Raw genomic sequence first — 26,815 nt, forward strand, 5'->3', positions numbered from 1 at the left:
AAAGAAGGCAACATCCAGAAAAAGGTTTAAAAATAAAGCAGTCTACTAGGTAAAGAATAGTTATCTTTTAGTTACTGCTATGATGAATGTAATGTGTAAATAACAAAATATTGTCTGAGGTGTTGGGATGAAGGTTAATTGTCCAGACTGATCATCAGAACAAATGCCCCTAAGGCAAGTACGTGGAACAGACCAGTAAAGCCAGGAGCTACCAGGGATCCAGGAACATGACTCCAGGGAGCAATAGATCTGGAAAGAGTGCAGAAATATCAGAAAGAATTTCTAAGAGGAGAAGCCACTAACACCACAGCTGTGGTTAGTTTTTCAGAGCTCCATGTTCATATATGTGGGCACAGTGTCTTAAAAGCCCCAGGGCCAAGGGAAGATCAATACCCATTGCTAAATCATATTTACCTTAAGTTAAATGCTTCTAAAAGAGTAAGTTCTTTGAATTCTAACTTTATGGCTGATTTTTCATCAAATTATTCATAAATATAATTAAAAAATGAAAGAACTACAGGTAGAATACTATTAATTTTTTGTTTTATTGAAGTATAGTCGATTTACAATGTTGTGTTAGTTTCAGGTATACATCACAGTGATTCAGATACATATATATATATTCTTTTTTAGTTTCTTTTCCCTTATAGGTTATTATAAAATATTGAGTATAGTACCCTGTGCTATACAGTAGGTCCTTGTCTTTCATCTATTTTATATATAGTAGTGTGTTTATGTTAATCCCAACCTCCTAATTTATCCCTCCCCACAGAACACTATTAATTTTTATCTGTACCTATTAGTTGATACTCCTTTCAATATTACTACCCTGTTACCTTTCAGGTGAAAGTGAATGGGCCTGGGCCGAGCAGGCGGAGACAGGCGGCCTGCTGGCTGGGGAGGTGCAAGCCAGGCTGCAGCATTCCTGCCTGGCCATGGCAGCTTCACCCCTGAAAGTGTGCATCGTGGGCTCGGGGAACTGGGGTTCAGCTGTTGCAAAAATAATTGGTAATAATGTCAAGAAACTTGAGAAGTTTGCCTCCGTGGTCAAGATGTGGGTCTTTGAAGAAACAGTTAATGGGAGAAAACTGACAGACATCATAAATAATGACCATGAAAATGTAAAATATCTCCCTGGACACAAGCTGCCAGAAAATGTGGTTGCTATCCCAAGCCTCAGTGAGACTGTGTGGGATGCAGACCTGTTGGTGTTTGTCATCCCCCACCAGTTCATTCACAGGATCTGTGACGAGATCTCTGGGAAAGTGCCCAAGGGCGCGCTGGGCATCAGCCTTATCAAGGGCATAGACGAGGGTCCCGAGGGGCTGAAGCTCATTTCCGACATCATCCGAGAGAAGATGGGCATTGACATCAGTGTGCTCATGGGAGCCAACACTGCCAATGAGGTGGCTGCTGGGAAGTTCTGTGAGACCACCATTGGCAGCAAGGTAATGGAGAATGGCCTTCTCTTCAAAGAACTTCTGCAGACTCCAAATTTTCGAATTACGGTGGTCGATGATGCAGACACTGTTGAACTTTGTGGTGCCCTGAAGAACGTTGTGGCCGTGGGAGCTGGGTTCTGCGATGGCCTCCGCTGTGGCGACAACACCAAAGCCGCCGTCATCCGCCTGGGGCTCATGGAAATGATCGCCTTCACCAGGATCTTCTGCAAGGGCCAAGTGTCCACGGCCACCTTTCTGGAGAGCTGCGGCGTAGCCGACCTGATCACCACCTGCTATGGGGGCCGGAACCGCAAGGTAGCAGAGGCCTTTGCCGGGGCCGGAAGGACCATTGAAGAATTGGAGAGGGAGATGCTGAATGGGCAGAAGCTACAAGGACCTCAGACTTCCGCTGAGGTGTACCGCATCCTCAAACAGAAGGAGCTGCTGGACAAGTTTCCACTGTTCACTGTGGTGTACCAGATCTGTTACGAAGGTAGGCCCGTTCAAGAGATGTTGTCTTGTCTCCAGAGCCATCCAGAGCATATATAAAGTGAATTATGCAACATGTCAGGGAAAGGCATCAATCATTTGGATTCAGTGGAAACTGGGACTTGCCAACAAGATGTTTGCAGCATCGTAACTCCATCATGGATACTATGAATTTTTACAAGTTCATTTTTGAATTGTGAGATGAAGTTCATTGGCTAAGATGTTACTGGGCAACAACTAGATGCACATATGTGAACGTGTGAGTGTGTGTTCCTTTCTCATTTTGTGGATGTTTCTATCAACCAAAATTAAAGGCCCTTTTTAAAAATTACTTTTGAAATTTTCCCACTGTGGTAGCTTATAAGACTGGAACTATCTCAGCTAAAAGTTTTGGATCTAATTCATATGTATCTCAGTGAAGGGATTTTTTTTCTCATTCTCTTGAGGTTAAAATTTAACCAGCATTAACATGGTAGAGTGGCAGAGTGAGTGGGTTCAAAGATCAACATACTGTAACTTCTAAATACTATCTCAGAGCCAGCATAATTAACTACTTCGATTGTGGGTTGATTTATTATTTTAAAAAATTACATATTTTTATTAGGTAATCCACTTATATATATTCCTCTCACTACAGTTTTCTGCATTTTTAGCCTTTTTTCTCTTCATTAGCTACCAGAATGTGCTTTCATAAAGGCTCAGCAGTAGCAGAAGACAGAAAACTCATCTGGGATTTTCCTGCTGTGACTGACACATTCTTCTGATTAATGACACATGTATGATGCTTTTTGTCAGGTAGTACTTTCATGCAAACATTTCCTTTGAGCCTCACAGAGCCCCTGAAAGGGGGCTGCTATTATTCATCATTTAAGATGCAGTCACTGTGCCTGGTTGCCTGGTGAGTAGGGGCAGAGCCAGAGTAAAGCCCAGTGGTCCTCCCCCTACCAAGGTGCCAGGACCTGCTCAGACATCACTGGGCTGGTTTGACCTCCTGCTAATTGGCTGTAGGATACACAGCCTTTACTGAGGCCATAGTCGGGCTTCCTGCAGCTGAGGTTTGTGTGGGTCCTTATCTAGAAGGATACCGTTCAAAGTGTGGACCTCTCTCCATCAGCTTCACCTGGAGTCTCTTAGAAATGCGGGTTCCCAGGTCCCAATCCAGACCTCTGAAGTGGGATCTTGTACCTATGCTTTGACATGTCTTCTGTGTGTTTCAATGTTCATTACAATTTGAGAACCACTACTTTAGAAAATTTACTTTAGATTGACATTGGCATTTCTCAAACCATGTTCCATAGGAAATACGTGTCCCAGGACCCAGCGGTGATTCCGGTGTTCCCTCCAAAGGTCCACTGAGTTTGGGAAAAGCTGCATCTGTACACCCCTCTTGAAGGGGTAGAATGTATGTTAGTTTGTTAGTGGAACCTGTTTATTTAACCCAGCAAGTCCCAGACATATAAGATTATGGAGATTTCTTTTGGCAAGAAAACTTACCAAAGTTTCCAAGGAACACTGTTCCTGGCTGAGGTGACCTTAGGACAGCTCAAGTATACCCTTCACTCTCTGCAAGAAATGAGGATGAATGACTACCTGTGGTATTATTTGTTCTGAACCTTTACAGTTCAGGTCTGCCAAAGACCCTTGATAAAGCTTTGAGATGACACTCTCAGGTATGAGTAAGTGGATGTCAACTTCGCCGAAACACACGTTGTGTGGACTAAGTGCTTTTAATTCTAGAATTAGAACAGGAATTACTGTATCTCTTAAATGAGATTGGCTTCAGTATAACATTACAGTTACCTTACATAGCACTTGATAAATATTAAGGGAACCTATGAATATCACTTATATATTCATGGATTTTCAGTCACTTTGAGATTTTGATCCTTTTTTATTTTCCAGCTTGGGACTTTTTTTCTTCTATACTTGAAATGATTTTTTGAATAGATTTTGCAGGAATTTTTTAAACTCCTATATACAGAAGTATGTGAAAGCACACAAAATCATACAAGTTTCATTGATTTTAGTGCCACTGTTAAGTCAATTTTTGCTTGTCTCATAATTAATCTTTTTAAAAGTTTGTACATAGGTAACAAAGTGTTACTTTTTAAGATACATAACAGGCTGTAAATTAATTGTGGAGTCTATTAAGTAGGATAATCAGATATGAGGAATTAGGATTTTGTCTTTTGTATATTCTCAGCTGCATTCAGCTTCCTACTCTGGGTTTTGTACTTGAGCGTTTTTTCTTTATAAATGCCTTATTATCACTCTGAAGTCTCTGGCTGTACCACTTGAACATACTTATAATATTCCACACATATGGAAAAAGGTAAATTTTATGTTTGTGCTTTGCTAACTGTAGATGTTTATTACTCTACAAGTTATCTATTTTTATAACCACCTGTAGTCCACCATTTATTTTAATTCATCTTTCTTACTAATTATGGTAATAGGGAAGAGAGAGACATCTAGAAAAGAAGCTTAATTTATACTTTTTCAGCCAATCTGTTAATGTAAAAACTACACTGTTGCCTTGCCATAATCCAACCTACTATAATGTGGAACAAATACCTGCCTTGGAATCCATCATAGCAGGTGAAATTGAGCTAAACTCCTTCTGGTTTTTCATTTAACTCTTAGCTATAACATGCCCCCATGGCATTGGCCCAAGGAGTAGTGAGGTGCCACTGTACAAAGGAATCTTCAGTTTTTCCACTAGTTCTAATCTAAGAGACTTTTACCTACACATGTACTATATTTGTTTACAGATTGTAGGTAGATATGATTTAAAAGTTTGATTTAATAAACATTTAATCCCCCGAACCTATGCTACTGATCCTATTTTTTAATCAGCTTATTTAACAATTTTATTTGTTTAGGTAAGCTTTTTTTTTTTTTTCTCCCTGAACTGGGATGCATTGACAACAATAAAAAGGCAATTAAAAAAAAAAGTGAATGGGTCTTTCCCTTGTTTTCTTCTTTTTCATGTACCTTTGGACTCTAGTAAATGAACTAGTAAATGGATATTTTTTTTCTTTTTCTAAGAGGAATATATGTGTGCACAGATTAAAATGTGTTCTAACAGAAAATCAATCCCACTAATGACATCTGACTTAGTATTGGAAGAATAAAAGAACTATAAACAAAGAAATCCCCAATGAGGTATTTACATCTTCTAAAAAAAACAAGCAGAAAATACTTTTAAAGTTGCTGAAATTAACTTGTTACCCTCAACCCAAAGAAAACCTGTTTGGTTAGGTCACCAAACCTGAGCAGAAAATATATCCACACAACTGCATTACAGCAGCCAATATAGCTGCCAGGGCCAGGCTGAAGTACAAAGTCAACACTGAATAAATAATATCAAAACCATGACAACTACTAACAATGGTCTATTCCTACCCAACTGTCAAAGCCAAGGTGACTTCACCAAAGGATAATCTTATGACCTGCATTTTTTGTACAGTTTCAGAAATAGGTATGTCCTAAAATGCCTAAAAACTCTGACTAGAGAATGGCATCATGGGAATGTGCTATATATATATACATATATATGCATATGTACACACACACTAAATACATATATATATTCTATAAATATATTCCACAAACATCTAGAAATATATAGTGTGTGTATACATATAATGTATGTATATATACAATGTGTGTGTATACATATATTTATTTTTTAACATTTTATCTCTCATTTTAAAAGGGTATGTTTCTTTTGATCTAGGACAAAATAAGGTTATAAACCTGATCATGTTGTAGTTTTGGCCTTGCATATCAGATAACTTAGAGAAAAAATTAATTCTCAATTACATCTAGTGTTCTTAACCTATGTTTTTAATCAAATTTTCTCTCCCTCAAATTTCCCCATCCTCATTATTTAGATCTTGGTTTATTAACCTAATTCTACTGATTGTTTTGCTAATGTGCCTCCTATTTTTAAAAACTTCATATCTTTTGTGTTTGTAAGTATAGTCTATATAATGAGAGAGAGATAGATAATATGAGATATATGAGATAATATAAGTATACTTATATGTATATATAATAAAAATAGGATAATAGCTATTATTGACTTACACTTTGTACTGAAAGTACTCTGCTCTTTCTCAAGTGAAATCTGAGAGTGGGCTCTGATATGGAAGAAGGGATTTGAGGTACAGGAAACAAAAGAGCCAGCAACTAGATGGAGGTAGCAGGTGCTGAAAGCACTCTTCTTTGTCATGTTAATCACCAGTCAGCTTTGTCCAGGGAAGAACTCTGGTTCTGAGGAGGCTCAGGTGGGTAGAGAAGCTAAAGGAGAGTAGGTCCTTAGTAGTCAGGCGATTGCCAAATGGGAGCTGAAAATTCAATTGCCCCTAATTGTTCTAGAGCAGGTTCTGGAGCAAATTCTAACTCAAGAGCCACTGAAGAAAGAACAGAAGCCCTGCACTGGCTCTAGAACTTCTTTGTCTCTTGGAGCTACAACAGTGGAAAGGATAATGGATCAGCCTCTGTGGCTAAAAGAAAAGCAGTCACACTGAGTTTTACTCCACTGTGGGGTAGAGTTAGATAGAAAATTCCTCACCGAATGGTACTTTCCACTCTTTATTATCTCAAAAGAATTTTCTTGCCAATAGATAAAATGTATTTCACATTGTTTAATAGAGGAGATCAACTCAATTATAACCACTCAACTCAGACCACATCCAAAACACCTTGCTAAGCCACTGCAATTAATGATTGATCTCAACCGATTTCCTGGTTCTAATTATAGTTGGCCAAGCCTTGGTGACACTCAGGATCTTCAAGACTGTGAGCTGAGAAAAATCTAACAGTAAAGCAAGGCCACTCTGGGAAGAGATCAGTAGTCCCATTGGAGCACAGTAAACTTAAAAGTAGTCTAGGCATGTTGCCACATTCCCCACATCTCATTTCAAGAAGGAGGGGAGGGCACACAGAACAATGTCTAATCAATGAAAGAGTTGTCCAGCCTAGTAGGAGGCAGAGTAAGATTAGGAAAATCTACTTAAGTCTCTTTAAAGGAAGCTGGAAGCAGGATCCAGGCCCAGAGAGAAAAGCCTGGCAGGAGCTTAGAAATAAGGTTCAGTCCCAGCCAATTCCATGATCCAGAATTCAGTCCCAGGAAAAAAATAGAATGAGAACCAAAAGCCAAGAGCCCATCGACAGAAGATCTGTACAACAGACTGGCCATACTTACAATGGGATGGCAAGGTAAACAGAGGTGAAGATGCTGATCTCTGCTTTGCCAGACACTGAATCACTGTCACATATCAGACAATGAGTGCAAAGTGACAAACTATTTACAGATCATTCTCCCTGGTGGGAAGAAGACCTTCAGTGTATTGCCACTCAGGCTTCTTCTGGTTCAGGAACCAAGCAAGGAACAAGCCTGTGGCTGGCAGGTCTGAATACCCAGAGTTGCAGTTCCTGCCAGCATCTGATATTGTGCCTTCCCTGTCCCTGACACAGAGGCATCTGCCCAGGGAGAGTGTGAGACAGTCCTACAGAGAGACCAGCCAGAGTCATAGGGAGCACCACAGTGGGAAGAAGAACACGTAAAGGAGATTGATCAGTTCAGGAGCGCAGTCTTAAAAAAGGGAATGACCTTCCCAGCATAATCATACTGAATTTCAGGCTATATTGATGCTACAAAGGATAATTTTATCATAATTTTTTATGAATAAATCAGGAACCTTTATTTTCTCTTTAGAAACTTTTCCACCTAAATATTTTTTATAAGCTCTTTTTTCTTAAAAAAATTCAACATTTTTATAATACATCAGCCTGATATATTTTATAATACATGCTGTTTGAGTTAATGAAAATCCTGAGATGAAACTTATTACTTAAATTATTTTAAGGTACATTATACAGCTTGTAGGAAACTGCCACTTTCCTCTCAAGATAAACCATTTCCTTCTGGTTTTGCATAATAAAGACTTGTAATTCATAAAGTCTGGCATTATAAATCACTGTATCCCCTTGAAACACAACCAGTCAATTGTCTTCCTCAACTAAACTGCACTGAGTTGCTATTTTGTAGGCTATTATAATCCAAGATACAAACTAAACCAAAATTAACTGTACATAAAATCTATTTCAAAGGAGTTTATAAATTTATCACCTGAAAGTTTTAAACAATAAAAAGAAAATGCAAGAAAAGGGGAGGTTTAACATGAAAACCATTATAGGGAATACCTTTTTATAATTAACTAGTGACTACAGATTATCCAACATTGTAACTAAAGTATGAGATATCATAATTAGAAGTAATGAGTTTTATTCTTTAAAAAAAAATTGCACACTGTGAGCTTTTTCTTTTGGCAAAATAACAGTCTGAGGAAGGACCAGACCCATCTGATCTACCTCATGTATCTACTCTATGGGAAGAAAATATAGTACCCTCCATTTCCCTCATGAAATTATGAGGGAGAAAGTGAAAAGTGAACTGCCCATACTCGCACAGCCAGGGCAGGCTTCATGGATACGCAAGTTGTTCAGTCATCCAGGGTACCAGACTTCAAGGTTTCTGTACTTGATCTAATGCTCTGCTGTCACCATCTTGAAATTCTTATTTTTTGAACAGGGGCTCCTGCAATTTCATTTTGCACTGGGCCCCACAAATATGTAGCCAATTCTGCCTACAAAGAGGCCAACTACAAATCAAGAAACATCATCCCAATTGCCACATGATGTAACATGTACCTAGTGTATAGTATACAAACAGGAAATGTTCATTGAATGAATTAAATCAAATGTATTCACTAGTTTCCAAGACAGATTTTAATCCAAACAGTTGAGTTTCTTTAAATCGTTTTATAGTGAAAAAAATCAGAGAACGGAAACTTCCCCACTGATAACCCTTTCCCATGTCAACTTATCCATATTATTATTATTCTCTTTTCTTTTTTAGCAACAGATACGCAAAGCTTATTCATCTGTACTGTGTGTGGCCAGGTGTCCTAATTAGCAAAAGCACAGCAGAACCCTGAGATATTCAGGCAGCCCACCAGGACTTCTTTTACATGAGGATCCATTTCTGTAGACTTCTTTAAGGAAACACAAATGGTAACTCTGTAATTTGGTGGTTAGTTCTCTGAGGCCCTTGAGCTTGCACACCCTTGACTCCAGGAAAGCAGTGAGTCATTCTGTTTCAGCAAGAGCTAGGAAAGTGATTTGATTTTGGCAAGAAGGAGTGCTACATGGGTAAATGTCATTCATATGCACTTCTGTAGGCAGCTTTGGGATTCCTCCCCAATCCATGTCATCTTATATGTTACAGCACAGCATCTACTTTAGGGACAGGCCTAAGTGGCTATATTTTTATCATAACACCCTGCTCCTATGGCCACAGGTGACTGAGCAACACATGGGCACTAGTCTCGAGGGCAACTCCTTCCCTGAGACTTTGATCTAAGACCTATAGAGCTAGATAGTGGGAGCTTACCCTGAAACGTCATGCAGAGGTGGGACCAGAGTGACCATTTCTGACCAAGTGTGCACTAATTTTTAAGTCATAGAAAGCTAAATTGCACAGATAAATAAGAGAATAGAGCAAACACACCGAGAAAGCAAAAGTCAGAAACCCAGAGAGAAACAGAGAAAGTAGATGTCTCCGTTCCTAACAGCTTTCCAGTTTCCAACTCCATTCTCACAAGCCCCCGCTTGTTTTCATGTTTCTTATATTATATAAAAATCCTTTCACTAAGCTAGCTTGAGTGGGTTTTGTTCCTTGCAATCAAACGTGTAGTACAGCATCCCTGAAGAATGTATTCTAAGTTATTTGACAGCACTTACTGTGAAATTGAAACACCAAACAGCTGGAGTCACCAAAAAAACACGACCATCTAGGGTTGGCCATAAGAGCTCTCAATAGATTGGAAAAATTTTCTTCTCTCAACCTCAAGAAAAACAGAGTCAATTATACAGTCCTGTACAAGCTGAAAATCTTTACCTCCTTCCTGTGTGCATTTCAACTGTTCTAAATGCACCCACCTCCTGCTTACAGACCGCTCTGTTCCTCTCCTATTACCGAAAAGAGGGTAGGAAGCCCAGCCTTTTCTAGCACTTCCCAGAGTCCCAGGACTTGGGTAGCCAGAGCCTGAGCACCAGCATAAGAGCCATGACAATGATACCAATTCCCCAGAAGTGCCCTGGCACCCAAGAGAAAGAAAAGAATCTCAAGAACAGGAACAAAATCAAGCAGAGGTCTATATTCAAAAGCCAATCCTTAAAAAAAAAAAAAAAAAAAAAAAAGCCAATCCAATGGTCATCCACATCCTTGCTTATTTATCCTCATGATTGGTACAATCTGAGAAAGCAAGGAGTCAATGCTATTGATGCTATTTTTGTTCAATTCATTTAAGATATTTGCTGTTAAGCCTTCTCATTATCTTTTCATACTGCTTCATTGTCATCTCCCCAAATATACTTTCAAAGGCAAGATAATGCCAAGAATAATCTTTTATCTTGCACAACATTTGGCACAATGCTGGACACATAAAAGGTATTTAAAAATACCCATTCGACTTAATTAATTGAATGACTAGTTCCTCAAATGGAGTTAACTAATTTTTATTCATCATGTGGTACAATCTAGCCCAGTATCTTGATAGATAAAAGAGAAAAGTGTAAAGCACAAGGGGAAAATGCTTCACCTACCCTAACCTCTAAAGCTTAATTGATCTTCAAGTGTTTGCTGAATTCTCCCCCAATATTATTTGACTTTTTCACAACATGGATTCCTGCCAGGCCAAGCTTGAAACAGATTACTTCAGCCCAGATGAAGTCACACACACACACACACACACACACACACACACTCATGGGTCATATTGTTTTTGCCTAAAACAGATTCTTTGTTGAATTTCCCTTAGCACACACAGCACAGAGCATATCACATAGCTGTCTGCATACACTAAGCACTTAATAATGCTCTGCAGTTTTAAGTAGTTGTGTGTCCCTAGAGAGTCTTCAAAATATAGCCCAAGACTAAGAGTAAAATTGAAATCTCAATGATAGTTTTTTTAAAAAAATGCCAGAAAAGGGATGCCAATAGCTATTTCTCCTTGCTACTGGCCAATGTTTCTATACATTGTTTCTAGGTAATATGAAGAAGAAGACCTATAAATTTAGATTTATATTCTCTAAATTTCACTCAGGTAGATGTGGGTGACCTGGGAGGTAACTGTAGAAAAATATACCTGTGTAACTTTTAGAAGATTTTACTTATATTTAAGCTTTTATTATTCACAGTTCATTATATTTACTATTTTCCTTTCATTTAGTAAAAGTATTTAATGATATCTTAAAGGTCATAATGAAAGTAATAACAAAAAATAATCCTGGCTGTTCCTGAGAGATTTTTCTATTTTTTATTGCTGAATACAAAAATTAGAGTAAAATGTCTAAACTGTTACTAAAAAATACGTTTATTTTTATTGCTAATAAGATTTTTTAAATTATCACACAGGTCTTTCTTATAAAATGAATAATAAAATTATACATATAAATAATTAAGCATGATTACTCTTATATTTAGGTAAAATTTTTCCTGCTGATTTGAGAATTCCTGTTTTTCTTCCTTATAAAAGTATCTCTATAAGAAACTGATATCAAAGCTTAAAATTCTCCTATTAGAGATGAGACTTTAGATTTAACATAAAGTCTCCTTCCAAAAAGACACTTATAAGGGGGTTGTGGAATACTGACTGGAGAGATAACCTTTATCAGACAATAGCACCTTAAAGAGAATTAGTTTATCAAGTGTGTTTCACCTGATAACTAAGTTCAAGTAAGTTACTGAGAAAATGGTATTCTTAACATGGTTGAAAAAACACTAAGAAAGAGATGAGAACTGGCGTGGATAAGGTTTTAAATAGCAGGCACCAGAAAGCCAGGAGTAAACATGAGAATACTTTGTGTCTTAGGAAAGAAGGCCCAGTATAAGGTAGGAGAAGAAATCAGAAAAGAAATGCAAAGAAGATATTCACAATTTTTTCTATGGCTGAACCCAAAATTTCCTTCTCGGAACATGCCTTAAAATAATATTATCCTCATTAAAAAAATTAAGGGGCAGCAGTGGTTCTGGAATCAGCACTGGATATAAACACTCCACAGCTCATATCTCTAGTTCATTAAAGCAAAAAAATTTGTTGTCAAATACCTGAGGGCTCTAGAGTCAACTCCTGGTTTACTTCTGAAAAGTAAACCAAAGCAGGTAGATTGCAGAGAGGAGCCAAAATATAGAAAAGAAAGTGAGAGATGTTTCCCTTTTTTTCCTCACAGACTTGCCCCCAAGGGTGAGGCCCAGTCATAGAGTCACTTACCAGTGGCAGCAGCCACAGAACTTTCAGGAGAACTCCCTTTTTTCTGGTCAGAGAAATAAGGAACAGTAGATTCTACAGGCTGGAGGGTATAAGGAAATTTCAGTGCACTGACGGCTAGACAGGGGGATTCCCTAAATCTATGACCTTACACAAGTCTCAGGCTTATCTATCATCTATGCATGTGTGGGACAGACCCAGACCAACACAATAAAAGGCATAGAGAAGTAAAGGGAGATTTGAACCACTGCCCATGTCTCATACTAACCTCTGAGATACTTGTGTGTGTAACAGACTCAAACTAGCTTATAAAGTGCTTTGAAAACTGAACTGAGATATAAACCAGAGGCAAAGAAGACAAAATGGAACACATAGTCTTAATCTACTCAAGTTCTCCAACACTTCCCAGAGGATTATAACCAGACCCAGCATCTACACAACATAACAATCCCCTTGTCCAGGATGAAAATCCAAAATTACACAACTTGCTGAGAACCAGGAAAATTTCACCAATTCTCAAGTGAAGACACGATGTGCAGATGCCATTCTCAAGATGATCCAAGTCTTGGAATTACAAGGCAAAGACTTTAAAGCAGCTATTTAAGCTATGCTCTGTGAATTAAAGAATTACACAGCTGAAATGACTAAAGGCTAAGGGTTTTTAGAGGAATACATACTATCAATATAAAAAAATAAGGTCAACATGTGAAATAAAAAATTCACTAGATGGGTCCAGTAGAAGACTGGAGATGACACAGGAAAAAAAACAGTGAATTTGAAGATAATCAACAGAAATTATCCAACCTGAAGAAAAGAGAAAAGAGTATTTTTAAAAATTAACAGATCTGCAAAAGAGTCAAAAAACAATTTTTTAAATGGGAATGGTAAGTTCTTTCTTATCAATAATTTAATGTAAATGTAAATAGGCTAAATTCTCCAGCCAGAAGACATATTGTAAAGTGGCTGAATAGATAGAAAATAAAATAAAAATAAAAACAAGATCCAATCATACGCTGCCAATAACAGATTCATTTTAGCTTTAAGGACATATATAGGCTGGGAGTAAAGGGATAGAAAAAATATTTTAAGCAAATGGTAATCAAAAGAAAGCAAGCATAGTTGCACTTATACCAGAGTGAATAGATTTTAAGTTCACAATGGTCACATGAGAAGGTCATCATATAATGATAAAATGTCAATTCATCAAGATATAACAAATGTAAATAAATATGCACTCAACATCAGAGCACCTAAAAACATAAAGCAAATACTAACATAACTAAAAGGAGAAATAAGCTGCAATACAATAACAGTTGGGGACTTTTAACACCCCACCCTCAACAATGGATAGATCATCTAGACAGAGCATCAATAAGGAAACAGCAGATTTGAACACTATAGTTGAAATAGACCCAACATATGTACAAAAAACATTCCCTCCAACACCATCAGAATACATGTTCTTCTCAATAGGACTCAGAACATTTTCTAGGATAGATCACATGTTAGGTCACAAAACAAGTCTCAACAAATTCAAGAAGATAGAAATTATATCAAGTATCTTTTCCAACAACGATAGTATGAAATTAGAAACCAATAACAAGAGGAAAATTGGAAAGTTCACAATTACATGGAAATCAAACAACATACTCCTGAACAACAAATGGATCAAAGAAGAAATCAAATGGATCAAAGAAGAAATCAAAAGGGAAAACAATTGAAACTAAAAGAAGAAAACCAGGGAAAAAAGCAACCTGATATTGGTCTTAACAATGATTTTTTGGAAATGATACCAAATGACATAAGCAACAAAAGCAAAAATAAATGAATGGGACAACAACAAACTAAAAATCTTCTGCATAGCAGAAGAAATTATCAACAACAAAAAAAATCAACCTATGGAATAGGAGAAAATATTTTCAAACCATGTATCTGATAATAGGTTAATATGCAAAAGATATAAGGAACTGATATAACTCACTAGCAAAAAAAAAAAACTCCAATTTAAAAATGGGTAAAGGACCTGAGTGGATATTTTTCCAAAGAAGATATACAAATGGCCAACAAGTATATGAAAAGGTGCTCAACATCAATAATCATCAGGGAAATGCAAATTAAAACCACAATGACAAATGGACAACAGGAGCATGAAAAGATGCTCAACATCGCTAATCATCAGGGAAATGCAAATCAAAACCACAATGAGCTATCACCTTACACCTGTCATCAAAAGAATACAAATAACAAGTGTTGGCAAGGATGTGGAGAAAAGGGAACTCTCCTACACTGTTGGTGGAAATGTAAATTGGTACAGCCACTGTGGAAAACAGTATGGAAGTTTCTCAAAAAGCTAAAAATAGAAATACCATATGACCCAGCAATTCCACTCCTGGGTATACATCCAAAAAAAACAAAATCACCGATTGGAAAAGGTATATACAACCCAATGTTCATAGCAGCACTATTTACAATTGCCAAGATATGGAAGCAACCTAAATGTCCATCAACAGGTGAATGGATAAAGAAAAAGTGGTATATATACAATGGAATACTACTTAGCTATAAAAAAGAACAAAATTTGCCACCTGCAGCAACGTGGACTTGGAGAGCATTATGCTAAGAGAAATAAGTCAGACAGAGGAAGACAAATACTGTATGATATCACTTACATGTGTAATCTAAAAAAGATAACAAAGGAAATTCCCTGGCAGCCCAGTGGTTAGGACTCAGCGCTTTCACTGCCAGGGTCTAGGTTCAATCCCTGGTCAGAAAAGTAAGATCCTGCAAGCCATGCAGTGCAACCAAATTTTTAAAAACAAATAAATAAAATTTTTAAAAAATTAAAAATAGGACTTCCCTGGTGGTGCAGTGGTTAAGAATCCACCTGCCAATGCAGGGGACACAGGTTCGAGCCCCAGTCCAGGAAGATCCCACATGCAGGGGAGCAACTAAGCTTGTGCGCCACAACTACTGAGCCTGCGCTCTAGAGCCCACGAGCCACAACTACTGAGCCTGCGTGCCACAACTACTGAAGCCCATGCGCATAGAGCCCATGCTCCACAAGAGAAGCCACAGCAATAAGAAGCCCATGCACTGCAATGAAGAGTAGCCGTCGCTCACCACAACTAGAGAAAGCCCGCGCGCAGCAACGAAAACCTAGTGCAGCCAAAAATAAATGAATAAATAAATAAATGTATTTAAAAAACAATAATAAATAATAATTTAAAAATGAAAAATAGTGAATATAACAAAAAAGAAGCAGACTCACAAGTATATAGAACAAACGAGTGGTTACCAGTGGGGATAGGGAAGCGGGGAGGGACAATATAGGGAGAGAGGATTAAGAGATACAAACAATTAGGCATAAAGTAAGCTACAAGGATATATTGTACAATATGGGTAATATAGCCAATATTTTATAATAACTATACATGCAGTATAACCTTTAAAAATTGTGAATCACTATTGTATACTTGTAACATATAATATTGTACATCAACTATACTTCAATAAAAAAATTTTTTTAAAAACCCACAATGAGATACCACTTCACACCTGCTAGAACAGCTGTTATCAAAGAGACAAGAAATAAGAAGTGCTGGTGAGGACATGGAGAATAGGGAATCCTGGTACATTGTTGATGGTAATGTAAATTGGTGAAGCCACTATGGAAAACAGTATGGAGGTTCCTCAAAAAATTAAAAATAGAACTACCACATGATCCAACAATCCCACTTATGAGTACATATCTAAAGGAAATGAAATCACTGGCTCAAAGAGAAATCTGCACCCCCATGTTCACTGCAGCTTTATTTACAATAGCGAAGACATGGAAACAACCTAAGTGTCTGTCAACAGATGAATGGATAAAGAAACTGTGAGATATATATATAACATATATAAATACATATACACACACACACACAAACACACACACACACACAACGGAATATTATTCAGTCATAAAAGGAAGGAAATTCTATCATTTGTAACAACATGGATGAATCTTGAGGACATTTTGCTAAGTTAAGTAAGTCAGATAGAGAAAGGCAAACACTGTATGATCTTACTTATATGTTGAATCTAAAAAAATCAAACTCACAGAAACAGGAAGTAGATTGGTGGTTGCTGGTAGGTTGGTGGTGAAATGGGTAAAGCTGGTCAAACTTCCATTTATAAGGTATCTTCTAGAAGAAAAAAAAAATTAACGGAACATCAGAGACCTGTGGGACATTATCAAAAGGTCTAACATACATGACATTGGAGTCCTAAAAGGAGAGGAGAAAAAGATTAGGACTGAATATTGGAAGAAGTTATAGCCAAAAACATGGTAAAGTTTGATTAAAAACATACATTAACAGATCCAAGAATTTCAGCATGCTCCTGTTGGAAGACAATTCTCTATGGCAGTTCTGCACATTTTGTATCAGCTTTTGTTTCAGACTATCTTTTTCAAGCATGCTTGTATAGCAAATAATCTTGGATGACAGAGATAGTGTCTCCCTCTGAGACAGAGGGAAAATTTGTTTCATGACCATTATAATAATGATAATGTCACTTGTCAGGCAAAAGGTTGGCTGGTTTGTTTTCAGTGTCCTTTGAAAGACTGGAGTTTCCTCAGTTGTGATTCAAACCCACTGCATGCACAGCATCCTCCTTGGCTGCTCTGTATCATACTGTAGGACCTGGGAGGCAAGGAATATCATCATGAACATGAAGTTCATGCTATCTGCAGTGCCGCATGTAATAAAATCTTCTGTCTCTTACCCAGGAGTATCATGTCTTCTACCAGCATCCACAAAACTATATCAGGCTAACTTGTTAGCTTACAAGTAGGGTAAAATCTCAGGCCCTTCACAGTTCTTGACTATCCAAACAAGACAACTTCAAAAAGAAAATCATAACCTAACTTCTGAACACCAAACATAAAGAAAAATCGTGAAAGTGGCTAGAGAAAAAACTCTGACATACAGTGGAACACTGATTTGAATAATCATGGATTTCTCACCAGAAGTAATAGAGGACAGAAGACAGTGGAGCAACATGTTTAAACTATTGAAAAAACTGTCAACTCAGAATTCTACATCCAACAGAAATGTATCATTTTCCTTCAAAAATAAAGAAAAAGTGAAGATATTCCCAGATGAACGAAAACTAATAAAACTCATCATCAGCAGACATGTTCTACAAGCTGTGGTAAAGTAGATTCTTCAGATTGAGAGGAAATAACACCACAGGAAAATGTAAATCTTCAGAAATAAAGGGAGAACAGAAATGATAAATATCTGGATAAATAAAGATTATTTTTTTCTGGTAAGTTCTGCTGAAAGTAAAAATTATAACACTCTGTGTTGGGATTTTCAATGTAAGTACAAGTTATACATATGCTATGTATAATATAAAGGACCATAGGAGAGTTATATGGATGCAAGTTTTCTACATTTGATATGAAGTGGTACAAAATTAATTGTAGTAGATGATGAAAGGTTAGGTATGTATATTGTAATCACTAAAACAACCACTGAAAAATAATACAAAGATATATAGTCAAAAATTTAATAGACAAATGTAAACTGAATACTGAAATAATGTTCAAGTAAACTAAGAGAAGGCAGGAAAGGAGGTGGGGGAGAGGTGGTAATAGCTGAGTTAGAAAACAGAGAGGATAGAGGAAAAAAATAATAAAATAGTAGACTTAAATCTAACCATTTCAATACTTATATTAAAAGTTAATGGTCTATTTCTGGGCTTCCCTGGTGGCACAGTGGTTGAGAATCTGCCTGCTAATGCAGGGGACACTGGTTCGAGCCCTGGTCTGGGAAGATCCCACACGCCACGGAGCAGCTGGGCCCGTGAGCCACACCTACTGAGCCTGCGCATCTGGAGCCTGTGCTCCACAACAAGAGAGGCCGCGATAGTGAGAGGCCCGCGCACTGCGATGAAGAGTGGCCCCCACTTGCCGCAACTGGAGGAAGCCCTCGCACAGAAACGAAGACCCAACACAGCCATAAATAAATAAATAATTAATTAAAGGTGCTAATAATTAAAAAAAAAAAAAGTTAATGGTCTATTTCCAAAAAAAAAAGGAAAATGAGGGAATACTTCTCAACTCATTCTATGAGGGCAGTATTACACTGATACCAAAACCAAAGATATCCACAAGATAAAAAAAGAAAACTATAAACCAGTACCCTTTGTAAATATAGTTGAAAAAATCCTCCACATAATGTTAGCAAACTAATTCCAGAAATATATAAAAAAGGATTATACACCATGACCAATGGTTGCTTCAACATATGAAAATCAATCAATGTAATAATATATTAAAGGAATATTAATAGAATAAAGGAAAGAAAATACATGCTCATCTCAATAGATACATAAAAAGAATGTGATTCAATCCAGCACCCTTTCACACAAACTAGGAATAGAAAGGAATTTCCCCAAATGGATAAAGGGTATCTATGAAAATCCATAACTAACATCATAATTAATGATGAAAGATTGAAAGCTTCCCCACTAAGATCAGGAACAAGACAAGAATGGCTGCTTTCACCACTCTTAATCAACATTTTACTGAAGGTTATAGCAAGTGAGACAGGCACGAAAAAGAAAAGAATAAGCAGCATCAAGATTGTAAAGGAAGAAATAAAACTATCTCACTTCTCAGGTTACATGGTCTTGTATATACAAAATTCTACGAGAGCCACTAAAAAAAATTAGAACTAATAAATGAAGTCAGCATGGTTTCAGGATACAAGATCAATATGTATAAACCAATTGTATTTCTATACACTAGAGTGAACAATCCAAAAATGGAATTAAGAAAAAATTCCAGTTACAATAGCATCAAAAAGAATAAAATACCTCAGAATAAAGTTAACAAAAGGAAAGTAAGACTTATACACTGAAAACTACAAAAATTGTTGAAAGAAAATGTATCCATGTTTATGGATCAGAAGACTTAACTTTGTTAAGATGGCAATATTCCCAAACTATTCTACAAATTCAGTGTTATACCTGTAAAAATTCCAGCTGAGTTTATGCATAAATTTACAAGCTGATTCTAAAATTCATATGGAAATGAAAGGGACCCAAAATAGCTAAAACAATCTTGAAAAAGAAAAACAAAGTTGGAGGACTCACACTTCCTAAATTCAAATCTTACCACAAATCTACACTAATGAAGATGACATGAAGCTGGCATAAGGATACACATATAGATCAGTGGAATAGAGTTGAGTCTGAAAATAAACCCTCACATTTATGCTCAATTGATTTTTGACAAGGGTGCCAAACAATCCACTAAGGAAAGAATGGTACTAGAGCCCTGGTTAGCCACAGGCAAAAGAATGAAGTTGGACCCTTATCTCACACAGTATGCAAAAATTAACTCAAAATGGATCATAGGCTTAAATGTAAGGGTTAAAACTATAAAAATCTTAGAGAAAAACATAATATAAAAGCTTAGTTCATGAATTAGGAAATAATTTCTTAGATAAGACACCAAAAGCACAAACAAAAAAAGAAAAAATATGTAAATTGGACTTCAACAAAATTAAAAACTTGTTCTTCAAAGGACACCATCAAGAAAGTGTAAAGACAACTCACAGAATGGGCTAAAATATTAGCAAATCATATATCTGATAAGGAACTGGTATCCAGAATATATAAAGAACATTTACAACTCAAGAATAAGAGGACAAACAACACAATTGAAAAATGGAAAAGAGATCTGAATAGACATTTCTCCAAAGAAAATATAAAAATGTCCAATAAGCATATGAAAAGATGCTCAATGTCATTAATCATCAGGGAAAAGCAAGTCAGAAACAGCAATGAGATACCACTTCACACTCACTAGGATGGATATAACAAAAATGATGAACAATAAACAAGTGTTGATGAGGATGTGGAGATATTTAAATCCTCAAATATGGAGGAATTGTAAAATTGTGCAGTCACTTTGAAAAACAATTCGAAGTTCCTCAAAATGTTAAACATAGTGTTACCATGTGACCCAGACCCAGCCTGAATATACATATTCAACCTCCATATGTATAACCAAGAGAGCTGAAAACTTGTGTCTACAAAAAAGACCCATACACAAATGTAGCAGCATTATTCATAATAACAGAAATGGAAATTACCCAAACATCTACGAACTGATAAATGGATAAATACAATGTCGTTATCCATACAATGGAATATTATTTGGCCATAAAAAGGAATGGAGTATTGATGCATGCTACAGCATGGATGAATATTAAAAACATTACGTTGTGTGAAAGAAGTCAGTCACCAAAGGCCACATATTGGATGATCCCATTCATATGAAATGTCTAGCAGAGGCAAATCTATAGAAACAGAAAGTATGTTAGTGGTTGTGAGGGGTTGGAGAGAGAGGGAATGGGGAGTGATAACTAATGGTTACAGGGTTTCCTTTGTGGGTAATGAAAATGTTCCAAAATAAGATAGTGGTGATGGATGTACAACTTTGTAAACATTCTAAAAACCACAGAATTACACTCTTTTAAATGGTAAATTTTAAATTATATGAATTATAGATCAATAAAGCGGTTATTTTTTTAAAAGTTAATGATCTAAACATTTCATCTTTGTCAGTCTCTCTAAAGACAGAGAATGAGAGTGAATATAAAAGCATGACTCTACTATATGTTGCCTAAAGTAGACATACTTTAAATAGAAAGGCACAGATAAGGTGCAAGCAAATGAATGGAAAAAGAACTACCATGCAGTGAGCTGGAGTGGGTATTTTAATATCAGATAAAAGAGACTCCAAGACCAAGTGTATTACCGTGCATTAAAAGGTACATTTCCTAATGATAAAAGAGCAAATTTCTAAGGAACATTTAACAAATATTTCTATCTCAGAATTCGCATTTAGACGTGAGGTCTAATAATTATGTCATGTAATTACAAGTTATCTGTCTTAAAGTAAGTCCGATTATGTTGATTCTTTTCACAATGAGAGCTAGTTTTTCCAAGTTATATGGTAGGCATTTTCCATAAAATGGATGAACTAAATTTGTATCTTCTAGGTTTTGTTGAAAATATATTTAAAGCTCATAATAGAAATACTTTAGAAAAAAAATTTTTTTTAGTGTATTAAAATTAACATTATTTCAGTTTCCTCTCCTCATTTTCAATATATGCAGTTTTACAAGCTTTCATAAGAGAAATGGTATGAATAATGGTCAACTGACAAGTCTACCTTCTGGTAAAGCTTACAGAAATTGAGAAATTGAATGACTCTAGTAGCTGAGCACCAAATATATTTTTAAGTAGATAATTTCCAATTTTTTACTTCCATCAAAGTAAAAATATGGCCCAATTGTGATATTCAAAAGAGTTAACAAGTAAGACAAGGCATGGGCAGCAGCCTATCTTTTCACTATGAGATTTTCAGCATATAGCGCCTCAGGAGTTCAAGTGCTTGAGTGACTTTGCTATAAATAAAACTCCTACTTCTACCTACCTGTGTATGTGAACAAGTTCTTTCACCATCTCTATAAAAATAAAAAATTAGAATAGCATGTGTGCTTGAATTTCATATTTATCCTAAAATTTTGAACACTGAGGGGCAAAATCCCATTCATGGACTTGCAAAAACAAATTTTCTCTTATGTATTTTAATTAGTTTGTAATCTTTATGTTGTTTCAATCAGTTGTGTACTAATAACCCTCATAACGATAACTCAAACCAGAAAAAATGTTTTAACATTTAAAGACTTAGAACCATAGGAAATAAAATACATTTCAATTAATATATATGATTAGAAATGAAAAAATTATACATAAAAATATATGCTTAAATAATATAATAATATATATTAATAATAGTATCATATAGGATTAGGATAATAATATAATAATAGGATTATTATCTGGAACGATTTCAATAATTCCAGAGAATTATTCTAATTTAGGTAGATCTTTCAATTTAGATTCTGTTAGATACATTGAAAAGAGTGGTGACAGTTTCCTTTTAAAATATCAATAATAATAACCTGCCAGAAAGTACATCCTTTGCAACAGTATAAAATTATGATTTAAAAATTTTAGGCATTAACTTACATAGATTCCTCCTTATGATAGGGGTTTGGAAGACAGAATAAGAACCTACTCTTTTCTCAGCTGCAACCCTAGTATCTAAGAACTCTGCAGGGGAAAAAAAGCACATGGAAATTATATAAAATGAGAAACTGACTACCTGCATCAAAAGCACCCCTCCCTTAGTGACTCTGGATTCCATGACCTGGGTCAGAACACACTTCCTCTGGGCAGTTAGCTCCAATATAGCCAGGAGGAATACAGCATTTGGGACAGAGGGTTAATCTTTTTAAAGGAAAAATATAAATTTTGCCATCCACTTTCTACAACTCTCCCCCAAAATAACAAATATCACACTCTCTCCTTCCAAGAAAGGAGGAAAAATGATCATTTGGCTACATAAATTGTAAAAGAAAATTTAGTTCTTTTTTGTTGTTTGATAATGTGTACATGAAAAGTTTTCCATTAAGAAAAAAAAAAAAAATTGATAGATAAGGAACATTGTCTCGGGCAGCTATCTGGCCCACAACAGAAGTTGCCTCTCCAAACACACAATGCTTCTGCTACACTTCTCTGAAGTCAGAACGCATTTCTTGGACTCCATTGCAGCTAGAGCTCCAGACATGTTTAAGTTCCACCAACACTTCTATAATAATTAAAAGGGGGAATTGAGAACGAGGCTGTACCTCTGTGGCTCTCTTGTTTCTACTGGCAAGCACTGTCATGGTTTTTGTGTAGTATGTTCCAAATTGCACTCTCTTCCAGATCCTGACACTGGTCATGGCAACTTTACTGACCATAAGAGAGACAAAAGCTCACCTCTGTGTCACGAGCCCAAAGTTGTCCCTGAAAGCATAACTTTCTGTTTCTTCTATTTTCTACCTATTCTATAATCAATTTAGAAATTGTAATTACTATAGTTAATCGTTTGTCTCAAACGAGCTGGAGCTGGAGTAGCTTCTGACTGATATGCCTCTGTTGGGCCTGGCCCAACAGTAACAAGCTGCCATTCACAAATTACCTTCCAGATTTCATTCTGTAGGGCATTCTCTTGGGGACTGATTAAAATTAGGCTGCATCTGAAATCTGCATATTCAGCTCAATCCTTCTCATCAACAGTCCCAGGAGCTCAGCTCTCTCTTCTCAAGGGTAGCAAGGTAACTGCCTTTCCCATTTATAACTGGTGCTTAATCAGAGCTCCCTAATGGTCTTATCTCTGCCTAGCTAGTTTTAAGCCTCCAGACAGGAGTCACCTTTGGTCTCTGTCGTCTTACATTTCTACATCATTTGTCTGAATCACCTTACTATGAACATCCCAGTGAAATGTCTCTTTCCTTCCTGGAAACTGGACTATATGGAAATTACCAGATTATTTAATTAATTCATCACATTCCTGTTTTGTTCATTTAGATTAAAGCACTATCTCGTATCTCTCAAGAAAAGAAAAGTTTTTACATAGCTTATTCCCTTTCTGAACTTCAGACAAGAGTTCCGTGCAGGTGTCACAGCTTACCAATTTTCTTTCTCTAATTTCCTCCCCTTCTGAAAAATTGAAGTCCTCTGTTTGCTTTAAAATGGTAATTTTATCAACACACACAAGCCAAAGCAATTCCTTTAATTTAGGCTATTTGAGGCAGTGCACAAGGCTCCCAAGAGGAAAGAAAATACATTTTACTTCCCAAAGACTCACTTCCAACCACAGACAATCAAGGCGAAATTATTTTAAAGCTGCATGTGCTTGAACCTACATCCATCAGAGGATATTAGGTCAGCAATCAGGTCCTTAAGACATGTCTATAATTTTCCTAGATCTGCCTATTCACCTGGTAGCATCTGGACTTCTTTCCAACCTACTAGACTCTTTCATTTTATTCTTTCCAGACTGATTCACTCTCAAACACACTCATCACATGTTTTCACCTCTTTGGTGGATAACAGTCACTATAAATAGAGCCTACTACGTAAGTCTACTTCACATCTTCTATCTTCTGGCCACACAATAGCTACCTTCTGTGAGTTCTTCACCACACTCCTTTCCTGTACACTCACCTTTAAATAGTATGCCCTGTTTTTCTGTGAGTCTATGGGGATGAGGTCACGGACACTGGAGTTGAGCAGATCTAGTGTCAACTCCCCATTTGAGTTGAGTGACACTGGGCAACGTATTTAACTGTTTAAGCCTTCGTTCCTCATCTATAAAGTAGGATTGATATAATACCTACCTTAGTGCTGTATGTTGTCAGAGGAAACAAATGAGATAACATGTAAAACACCTGGCTCAGCGCCTGGTGAAATTAAAGGGAAAAATGAGTCTTTTGAAATGTAATTCTCCAGATGTGATTTTATAACTCAGTCTATTGCTCATGACTAATAGAGGATTTGTTTAAAACCCCTAGAGGCACTTTCCCAGATGCTATGTGATTTGTTTCTGGAAACAGTCTACAAATAATCAAAAATAATTTTTTTTTAACTTTAGGTGATATGCTATGTATTTACTGAAATTTAATGCCATAATTATACATGTAGTAGAGGTGCCATTGAACCTTGCTCAGCCCTGCCCCTCTCAATCCTGCCTTTTCTCCGTCATTTCATCTGCTCTCTCACACAGCACTCCTCCAGCAATATTTCTCCCCAGGTTAATTCAGGACAGGAATTACATCTTCTAAGTCTTTGTGTAATGAAAGTACGTATAAAAGCTTTTCTTCCCTATTCCAACCTCAAAGTGCCCAATGCTCTTAACACATTGTTTTCTACAGTATTATTCTCTAAACAAATCTCATTTGTCCTAAATTCTTAAATGCAAGTGACCTGCTCAAAATCTAAAACAAAAATAAGCGTGTAACCAGAAATTGTCATTTCAACCAGTTTTGAAATTGGGGATGTTTCCCTATAATTTAGGTCTGTGATTCAGACTGAGGGTGTAGGACAAGGGGTTGGCAATGTCTCTTAACTCACTCAGGAATCTGCAAGTTGCTTGCCTGCTTTTATCCATCACTAGGGTTTGAAGCAAGACTCATCATCTTTAAGGTGAAGCAAATTTAGATGTAGAATTGATACAGGGTAGAATTCAACTTATTTTGTCTCTAAACAAAAGAGGCTACACTTTCTATTTGGTCAGCTGTAGATTAAATGTTATTAAGGTGCAGGGGTCACATACCAAATTTAATTTGCTTCCACAAGAAGATCCACACACAAAGAACTGTACTTAACTACTAAAAATACTGTAACAAGCAAATTTAAATGACTCTTTATATTTCAGTGTACTTAGGAAGAGTATTTTGATAGTAAATATTTTAAAACTTGTTGTAAAGAACTGCAGTTTGTGAAAAATTTATACTGAAGTAAAGAGAAAAAAGCAAACTCAACATTGACCTTCACATTTTGAAGTCAAATTTTCTAACGACATGGAGAAATCAGAAGAAAATTTAAATTGTCTATTATCAAACCATCCAAAAATGTTTCATTTTTATTAACATGTTGATGTGATTTCTCCCATTCTTTTTCTCTGCTCACTTTTGAAAATATTCTTAAGGATGTAACAATTAACTTTTATATTTTGTTTTTCTACTTATGTATCATTATAAAACAAACACTCTCCATATCATTAAAAACTCTTTGTAAACATAGTCTTAATAATTCCATAATATTATATCTATGTACATAATTCATTTAACCATGACCAGTTAGGCTACTTGCAATAGTTTACTTTTTATACAAATATTTTATGTATTCAAATTTGTTAAAATTTCTGATTATTCCCTCAGTATAGCATTAGAAAAGTAATACATTTTACCATTCTTTTTATTTTGAATTTTTGAATTTTATTTATTTATTTTTTATACAGCAGGTAGGTGCTTATTAGCTGATATCCCCTCTCCCCAATACCTTACTCTTCCCTTCTCACCCACCCTTCAATCAGCCATGCAAGCAGTTGCAACCTGTGTATCATTGCCTCAGAGAAATGATCTAAGAGCAGAAAGAAAAAAGTAGTCCTTTGCTGGCTTCTGTGTTTCCATAACTGAGACCCTCACAGCATATACCAGAGATTTGAGAGAAAATATGATGAATAAAGGCAAGGCTTCCCCCTCCCATGTCTCCTTCAGCTAGAGAAAATGTTTCCTGGTCTTCAGCAAGGGAATACAGTCAGAGGGAAAACAAGGAGAGTGTAGGAATGGTGTTTTCCAGAGAGAGGGCACCAGACCTGCTTTCTAGGCAGGTCCTAATAAAGGCTTTTGAGGTCCAAGAGGAGAGAGAGAAAAGAGAACAAACTGAGGGAATACAAAGGGGCATAAAGGAATTTTGGGAAAGATGGATATGTTTATCATCTGGATTGTGGCAATGGTTTTGTAAGTGTATACATAGAGCAGAAAATATCAAACTGTACACTTTAAACATATGTAATTTATTGTTTGTCAGTTATACTTTAATAACATTGATGAGAGACAGAGAGAGAGAGAGAGAGACCTGTGC

The 26,815-nt window shown here is 36.4% G+C and overlaps 1 long non-coding RNA gene and 1 pseudogene across 2 annotated transcripts in view; one reads left to right on the forward strand and one right to left on the reverse strand.

The window, feature by feature from the left end:
• LOC309667026 overlaps positions 1–26,815 on the reverse strand; it is a 570,884-nt gene that overhangs the window by 278,628 nt on the left and 265,441 nt on the right. The gene's annotated exons all lie outside the window — the stretch shown is intronic.
• On the forward strand, positions 895–4,352 carry LOC309666823 (glycerol-3-phosphate dehydrogenase 1-like protein pseudogene; annotated as a pseudogene). The gene has a single exon. The product of its transcript is annotated as a glycerol-3-phosphate dehydrogenase 1-like protein pseudogene (transcript).

This window comes from Balaenoptera physalus (genome assembly GCF_965194825.1).
Source record: "Balaenoptera physalus genome assembly, chromosome: 9".
Lineage (NCBI taxonomy): Eukaryota > Metazoa > Chordata > Mammalia > Artiodactyla > Balaenopteridae > Balaenoptera > Balaenoptera physalus.